Below are 9,300 nucleotides of genomic sequence, written 5' to 3'. Positions count from 1 at the left end.
TTCAGTGGTTCACATCCTATTTACATGATAGGGATTTCTTTGTGTCAATCGGAAACTATCAGTCAGAACGAACCAAATTCACGTGTGGAGTCCCTCAAGGGTCAATTCTTGGACCACTCTTATTTAACATCTATATGCTTCCGTTAGATCAGATAATGGAACAGTATGACATCTCCTATCACGCCTATGCAGATGACACACAACTGTACATTTCTGTGTCCCCACATGATTACAGTCCCTTGGTCTCCCTGAGTAAATGCATTCATCAAATCAATGAATGGATGTGCCAGAATTTTCTGCAGTTAAATGTGGAGAAGACAGAGGTGATCATTTTTGGGCCAAAAAAGGAAAGGTCAAAGATAAGCAGGCAACTTAGCACAATGTCACTTACAGCTACAAATCAAGTCAGAAACCTTGGCGTAATTATTGATTCAGACCTAAAATTTGATAGCCATCTAAAGTCCGTCACTAAATCCGCTTATTACCACCTAAAAAATATAACCAGAATTAAGGGGCTTCTGACTCAACAAGACATGGAAAAACTTATGCATGCATTCATTTTCAGCAGATTGGACTATTGCAACGGTATATTTACGGGTCTTGATAAAAAATCAGTCAGGAAGCTGCAGCTAGTACAGAATGCTGCAGCCAGAGTCCTCACAAATACAAGGAAGCTGGACCACATTACACCGGTTTTGAAATTGCTACACTGGCTTCCAGTGAGTCAAGGGATAGACTATAAAATACTACTGCTCGTCTACAAAACACTTAATGGCCTTGGACCAAAATACATGCTTGACTTGTTAGATTCCTAGACATCTAGACCCCTAAGGTCGTCTGGAACCGGTCTTCTGCATGTTCCAAGAACAAGAACCAAGCAGGGTGAGGCAGCATTTAGTTATTATGCTCCTCACCTCTGGAACAAGTTACCTGAACGTCTGAAGTATGCTCAAACTGTTAGCTCTTTTGTTTAGCGCTGCATATCTATAACTGGCTATATATTTCAATCTACCTGCTTTCTATTCCTCTTGTGCTTATCTCCATTGCTGATTTCAATTATTATTATTAGTAGTAGTTTTTGTTAATATTTTTGTTTTATTTTTATTCATTTATTTTTATTCTATTTGTGATTAAATGCGATCTTTTGTCTTGGTTTTTACGTTGTATTGATTTAAATGTGATTTTTATGATCTTCATGCGATGTAAAGCACTTTGAATTGCCTTGTGTTGAATTGTGCTATATAAATAAATAAATTTGCCTTGTTTTGCCTTGCCTTACAGCCACGACCCCAGCAAAATGTTTCAGATTAAGGAACTTTTTATATGGTGACAACAAAATGAAACGATTGTATTGCGGAATGGCCTTACATAGTGACGGCGAAAATGGAAGACGAAGATGCAAACCTTTGATTCCGGCCTCCAAAGCGGAATTATTTGATTGTAGGGCGTGTGTGTGTTTTGCCTATTACCCATTGACATAGGTGGAGATTCATGGGAATTTGGAATTCACTAGTGCTCTCCAAACCTGCATGTATACCAATGGTGCTGTTGCCATGAAAGGCGTTGCCAACCCATTGGAGGGCAAGTTAGCGTTCAGTGCCTTGCCTATGGGCACTTCGACAATGGGCAGTCGTAGCCGGGAATCGAACCGCTGACCCTTCAGTCCCAGGACAACTTGAGCTACCACTGCATGTGCTACGGCTGTAAAATTTTACTCGCCATTTGTTCTACATCCAACCACATGCTCGGAATACGACGGTTTATGAGAGTGCCGCAGTTTCTTTGTTTTCCCGCAGCACGGATGCACGGCTGATTTTCTTGTGAGACAAATCAACATGGGTTCCAAAAATGTTCGTGCACGTGGTGAAAAAAAGGTGACACTTACCATTGAAATGAAGATGGAAATGATAGAAAAATCTGAGCGTGGTGTGCGTGCCCGTGAACTGGCTAGACAATACGGCTGTAGATTGTCTCCAATCTCGGTCCTCCTCTGACCTCCGTTCGCCAGTCTCTATAAATTAAGGTGACAATTATTATTATTGTAACATCGCCAACTAAACCGCCAGCTTCGCCAGGTTTTTAATCATTTATTTCAGAACTTGTGCAACACAACATGCCTACTGTCCACCGCAGCTGAAAAGTGAAAGTAAAAAGTCCTCTCACTGTTACGTCAGCACGCGGTCTGTTCAGGTACACCACACAAAACACATCCGCCACATTAGAACCCGATTCGTTACATTATTACAGGTATTATTATTATTATTATTACTATTATTATCGTAATTTTCTGATTAACATCAATTTGGGCATGCGAAGAGCTGCAACTAAACATTCAAAACAGCAAACATGGTGGAATATCGGCTTTAATTTACTGTTTTTAAAACATTTTTAATTTAAAAATATTTAATGTTCGTGTTTTTGTGCCTGTTGGAGCAAAAGAAAAAAACCCATGGACACCATTGCTTGGAGGTGGGTATGTTGTCTTCCAGGCTGAAGAGATTTTTGTCAAGGAAATGCGTCATTGGCTGTTGCCTTGTAAAACTGCACTGCCCCCTAGGGCCTGGGATGAATACTACACCGTTTTCACACAGAATTGCAACATCGTTCGAATGGAGACGGAACAAAGCTGGAACCATACAAATGCAAACTTGAAATTTGTCGTATTGTCACCATGTAAATGGCCCGTAAGTCTCAATCTATTTCTTTTGCTAACGGGCGAAGGAGTAGAATTTATATTTTGTACTGCGTACTATGTAGTCATTGTGTGGTAATTATTCTGCAGCTGATAGATGGCCTCATGATTCTGTTTTTGTGAGTAAATTCAGTCAGGAAATACCTGCTAATTTGTGAATGCTCACATTTGGCTGACATTCAGACAATTCCTTTTTTAAAAAGATATTAGTATGCAAAAAAGATATTAGTATGCAAAAAAAAAAAAAAAAAAAAGAAAATAGACACAGAGTCTTGATATAATTCAGTAGTTCTATTCTCCAGAAAAAAAGGAAGTTTTTAAATTTTCATTTTTTTTTTTTTTTTTTTTAGGAGAACTACTGCGTTTGCAGTTCAAAAGAGTCTTGGTTCACAGGAAACGTTCAATCTTTTACGACAAAAACCAAATTGGTTAGAATATTAATAAAGATGCATGCTGTGGTTTATTGAAAAAAAAAAAAAAAAAAAAAATTGGGATAAGCAAAAAAATGAAATCAGGCTTTTCAAAAGTCGGTGATCCGCCAGAAAGTTTTGATGATTAATAAGTGTAATTAATAAGTGCTTTAAAACACAGACAATAATACTGTAAACCTGTGACTGGCTGGCAACCAATTCGGGGTGTTCCCAGCCTCCTGCCCGTTGTTAGCTGGGATTGGCTCCAGCACCCCAGTCACCCTCATGAGGATAAGAGGTTTAGAAGATGGATAGATGGTTAATAATTAAATGTATGTAGAAAGTGACTTGCCAATTTGTATGACAGGTGTTACTGAAGAAAGTGTTGGTTGTTAATGATAAATAAGAAAAATGCTAGATGCTTGCTGAACTATTTTGCTAATTTTTACAATTAAATAGGTTTTACAAAAGCAAATACTGGTAGCAAATTATACAATGCTGAATCCAGATTGTATAACCTAAGGTGCCTTCTAATGAACGAAGTAATATGAGGTAAGCAAGAAATAAAATTGTCTCTTACACAAAATACAAAATTTCTCAGAATGCCTTTGTGAGATAAAGAATTGAGAATGAAGAAAAGGGTTATGTCCTGAGTAATTATGGTAGGTCTATGTCCCAAAACCTTTGCCCATCTCAATGTGTTAGAAGTCCACGCCTCCAGTGAAGTCTTAATGTTGCCTGGCTCACACTCCTCAACACCAAAGATAGCACAAGTGGAGATATTTCTCACACTCACACACACAGGAAGTAGAGTTGCTGGGGAAGCCCACTTTTATCTAACACACACTTAGACACCCGCACACACACGGATCAGCTCTGTTTTTTGTCTCCAACGTGAAAACCTCTATGGGCTATTTTCATTTGGACATCATGCGTGCAAGAGAAGAAATCACTCGATACCTCAGTCGGAAAACCGGTTGTGATCGTTCACAAAAAGGGGACTTCCACGTTTTAGGAGTGGAAACTTAAATCAATTCATCTGACATCGGAGGAACATCACTTCCACTGTGCATGCTTTGTACCCTTATACATTACACTGTCAGACAAAATCATCCTAGCTGTGGGGTACTTACTTTACTTTTTCTAAAAAAATATGTGTAGTACAGTACATGTAAAGAGATAATTGCTGAAGAGAGTGACATTTTTTTTTTTCCAATTTTTTTTTTTTTTTAATTCATAGAACAAAGGGGGATGGCTTGGCTCAGTGGTGGAGTAGCTGTCCCCAGAGGTTGTGGGTTCGATTCTCCACCCTGATGAACTCGCCTAAGTATCCTTGAGCAAGATACTGAACCCCGCATTGCTCCTGGTGCTGTGTCACCAGTAGGTAGATGGCAATGTAGTGTAAAGCGCTTTGAGTACCTTGAGAAGTAGAAAAGCGCTATACAAGTATAACACCATTTACAAATACAGTTCCGTTGTATTCAACTTTACAAAATATTCACATTTAATGTTTTGGAACAGTTTGTTTTCAAAGGAACAACTTTGAAGTTTAATACAATTTAACTCAATCCTTAGGAAGTACATTAGGTTTTTACTCCCACAAGTGCAGTTCTAACACTCCAACTATTGCGTAAAAAAACCTACATTTTTTTCTGAACATTTGTCTTACTAATCTACTGTTTTATAATTGTGTGGTACCGTAATTTTCGGACTATAAGGTGCACCTGACTATAAGCCACCACCCACCACATTTGACACAAAAACGACATTTGTTCATAGATAAGGCGCACTGGACTATAAGCCGCAGCTGTTCTCCCTGTATTATGGGATATTTACACCAAAAGATTAACCAGTAACACTATTTGACAGCAGCATCATAAGACTGTCATGAGACCAAATGAACCATCGTGAAGCTTTGAACAAATAGCGTACCACACGAATGCTATTTTTAGACTGTGACGTCGCCATTGTAATGCGGAAGTAGGACATTATTGACACGCCCTCGCGTACAATCCATGTAATTTCTGTTTGTTTTCTCCGGTAATCTTTCGAACAAAGAACATGCCGATCAAACACTGCTGATATGGAACTTGTAGAAACAACTCTAGACATCACGACATATGAAGGATTCCTCATACGTCTCCTGAAACCAAAAACTCAGAGGGAAAAAATGTGAAGAATGAGTCAACTTGCGCGGACGTCCAAAAGACAAGTTTAACGCCAGCAAGGTGAAGCCATTCATATTTCATTTCCAGTAAAAATTTTGTTGGGGGCCATGGTCCTTCAGAGGACGAAGAGGTAAGCCATTTTGATATTTTTTACTTATATTTTAGCGTGGCCTTTTGCCGTGTTACTTCTGTCTGACAATGAATGACCTTAAAAAAATTAAAATGGTTTCTGACTGCCACTGTTACCTTTTCTGTTGTAAAAAATCATCTTTAGTAAGGGGGAAGTGTAAATAAATTAGAGAATTAAGATTTTGTTTTCAATGAAAAAAAAAAAAAAGAGTTTGTTGGCTGTCACCCAATAGTATTTGCAATTCCAACACAAAAATAGCAATGTAAATTGCCCAGACGAACGGTCAGAGACGCAAGATAACCAAAGGATATAATATATAAGAAAGACAGGGCATATGGTGGTAAAGGATAGATTGTTGAAACAGGAGAATGTCATTGTCAGTGGCGTAAGAAAAATGTCAGGAATTCGGGCAGGCAGGTGGTGTGGACCCAAATGCAGGGAAACAAAAACGCAGCAAGGCAGGTGGCGTTGAACTCATAACATGTTTTAATGATAACCAAATAAAACACAAAGTACAACCAAAAGGATTGGGGATCAAAAAGGCAATGTTCAAACAAAACTTACTTAATCGGAGGGACTGGTACACAAGGGCTTGGACAGGACTTGACATCGAGATTGACAATGACTCAACAAGGAGTGAAAAGAAACTGGGAGCTTATATACACACAGAGACAAGGGGTAACGAGACAACGAGGAACAGATGGGTGACACAGAAGGATGCAGATTGGCGGATACACTAGGAGCAGGCACAACAGGTGAAATCAATGGGCAATCACAGGAACACACTAGGAGGGAACCAACACAAAACCTAACAAAAAAGGTGTTGATGAAAAAGCTAAGGGTAAACTTAGGTTGGCCCGGCTCTTTTCCCGTCTTTTTCAGCCCTCGACACTCACCCATCTCTTTTACTGAACATTTGTATGTTCTTCCACATCTTTACCAGTGACTTTGGCACCTGGGACATCATTTTTGGACAGAATTGGTAGGTTTTACTCAGTAAACATCTCGTTCGTACACTATTTCCATTCATTTAGTATTGGTGACAAATGGGAGGTTGACCCGACTAGCCACAATTGCTAACGTAATGAATATTAATGAGCAAAAGTGATGTGTATGCCGTTGGCTGCAAAGCTTCGTTGCTTTAAGAAGCTTCATTTCACCATTACTGCTCCCTTGGTGGAGACAATCTCTGCTGTCACCTGCTGTCAACACTGTTGTCGTCCAACATGCCTCCTAGCATACATTGCAGTTGCCTGACACGGCAAGACTGTTCTCCCAGTATTTTTCAAACACTGTGAGAATAGTCTGGGACCCATCTCCTTAATGGCCTCTCGAGGCGAACACAATCATCCGTCCAATCAGATTCGATTATTTGCGTAACGTGTTCTTAAGCAACGTCACTCTTGCGCGTCGGAAGTCGTCTCCATAACAACACACATGGCGAACGGGAGAGCCGAGAATATGTTCCAATCCGTGGTAAAATCAGTTTTAAATGACCAAAAAACACATTGGCACAAGTCATTGTCAACAGTCTGTCTCGCGCTACCCATGTTGAATAAACTTCTCCATTCTCCGCTCGCGCTAGTTTCTTGTCTCATTACAAATGTCACGTCCGCTCGTCGCTGATTGGTCCACTCCGCTGTCTGTTTGCTGTGGCAGCCCCGCCCTGGGAATTTGATCAGCCAGACAGTCGTCAGACTCAATCGCTGGAACAGCGGTCAGTCCAAGAGGTCGTTGTTCATCTCAAACGCTGGAACAGCGATGAGTCTGGAGTTCCAGGCTAACATTGCAGCACTATAGATGTAATTAACAATCAAAGTTCATGTTCTTTGCTAATTATTTCTTCAGTTACTGTTCCAGTTGTTTCATTAATTGCTAGTTACTGTATTTGGTAACACTTTATTTGACAGTGCCACCATAAGACTAAATAAGACAAACATAATTATGACATGACAATGTTATGAACATTAATGAATGCTTATAGCAGATGTCATTTAATGTCATCCGGCAAATAATATCACTTTTGAATGGATGTAAATAGATCCAAGCTGGACATAAATAGAGTTAGTGACATAATTTGCCGGATGACATCCGTCATAAGCATTCAGTAATGCTCATGATAGTGTCATGTCATTGTTATGACGGTCTTATGACAGTCTTATGACACCACTGTCAAATAAAGCATTACCTATTAATCAAAATAAATCAACAAATAAGCCGCCCTAGACTATAAGCCGCAGGATTCAATATGGGGGGGAAAAGGTAGCGGCTTGTAGTACGAATATTACGGTACTTGGACTTAAAGACTTGGAAAAAGCAATTCACGCTTTTATAAACTCAAGGCTGGATTACTGCAACGCTCTTTATGTTGGTCTTCCCAAATCCTCAGTTTCTCGTCTCCAACTTGTTCAAAATGCTGCTGCTCGATTTTTAACAGATACACCTAGACGTGAACATATTACCCCCGTGCTATCATCGCTCCACTGGCTTCCAGTCCATTTTAGAATTGATTTTAAACTTTTACTGTTTGTTTTTAATTCTATTAATGGCCAGGCTCCTTCTTACTTATCAGAAATTTTAACCATCCGTAACTCTGGCAGGAGTCTTCGCTCTACCGGCCAGCTTCATTTGCAAGTCCCAAGGTCCAAACTCAAACAGTGGGGAGACAGTTATGGAATAGTCTCCCCCCGGAAATCCGCACCACTACAAATTTGGGCCTTTTTAAATCTCGTTTAAAGACACACCTTTTTAGACTCACCTTTCCCCAAGATTAGTTTAGCCTGGTTTTATTTCTTTAGGGTTTTTAATGTTTTCGGATTTTATCTGTTTTATTGTTTTGTTTGCTGTCTGACTAATCGTGATGCGATGGTTCGTTTTTTTTCTTTTCTTCCTAATGTCATTGTATAACACTTTCCTGCCTTTTATTTACTATGTGCCATGTTTGTCTTTGTTGTAAAGCACTTTGGGGACCTTTCGGGTTTTGTAAAGGGCTATATAAATAAATTTGATTTGATTTTGATTTGATTTGAAAAGAACTTTTTCAGGTTGTATTTGCCGAAGAATTTTCGAGAACCACTGGTCTAGAGAGATACATATTGCTAGGAAAATATTACTTTGTACTGATATCTATCTTAAGATGGCAAAAACCATATTGCCATACCTCAAAACCAAGCGCGTGAGCTTGTAAGCATTAAAAGTTTTACATCGTGCTCACTTTTTGATCCATTAATGTTGTTTTCACTTACATAAGCATAACATCTAATGTTGCGGCACTTATCACATCAGTCACCCAGTCGCATGCAGCAACCGCACACTCATATAAAAGTGTTGTGTTGTTTTGCAACTCAAACCAATACTCTCTCCTTAATGCGTACCAAAAAAACTTACTTCATATTCCACAATTGTGTAGATTATGATATTGATCGTCTGTAAAAGCATTATAAATATAAAGAGCATTTCTCCATTAATGGAGAGAAGGAAGCTGGCTAATGCTAATGAGCCTCAGAGTGCCCATTCCAGTCCATTAAGAGCTCTTAGCACTGGGAAATGATGGTGTTGTCGCGAGGGGGGCGGGAAAACTAACATAGCCACACAGGCCCACAACTTGCACACATCCAGGCTAATGATGAATGCTGCTAATGGACCTTCTGTACATTGGTGAGGAGGGGGGTAAATATATTTATTACTCCATGGATGAAAAATTAGATTTATTTGAGGATCTGATTCCTAATGGGTAATATGAAAGAGGAGCCCTTTTATGAAGCTCTGAAAGTTGGACAATCTTGCGTTTGTTGGAAGAGTTGTGTAGTGATTTTACGTTACTTGGCAAAAAGAAGGAAACAAAAAACATTTTTTTCCTCTCCACAACTATTATGTTTTGTGGCATTCTATAGAAACCTC

At 39.3% G+C, this 9,300-nt stretch overlaps 1 long non-coding RNA gene across 1 annotated transcript in view; it reads right to left on the bottom strand.

Annotated features, from left to right (window-relative positions):
- Positions 1–1,930: 1,930 nt before the first annotated feature.
- The window catches only part of LOC130924061 (uncharacterized), a 54,703-nt gene continuing 47,333 nt past the window's right edge, over positions 1,931–9,300 (bottom strand). Inside the window, exon 3 of the long non-coding RNA XR_009064822.1 lies at positions 1,931–2,011. This is a non-coding gene — a long non-coding RNA (uncharacterized LOC130924061). The remainder of the gene's footprint in view (positions 2,012–9,300) is intronic.

This window comes from Corythoichthys intestinalis, chromosome 1 (assembly GCF_030265065.1).
Source record: "Corythoichthys intestinalis isolate RoL2023-P3 chromosome 1, ASM3026506v1, whole genome shotgun sequence".
In the NCBI taxonomy this organism is placed as follows: Eukaryota; Metazoa; Chordata; class Actinopteri; order Syngnathiformes; family Syngnathidae; genus Corythoichthys; species Corythoichthys intestinalis.
The sequence above is the reverse complement of the archived record's forward strand: the minus strand, read 5'-3'. Positions and strand labels throughout refer to the sequence as shown.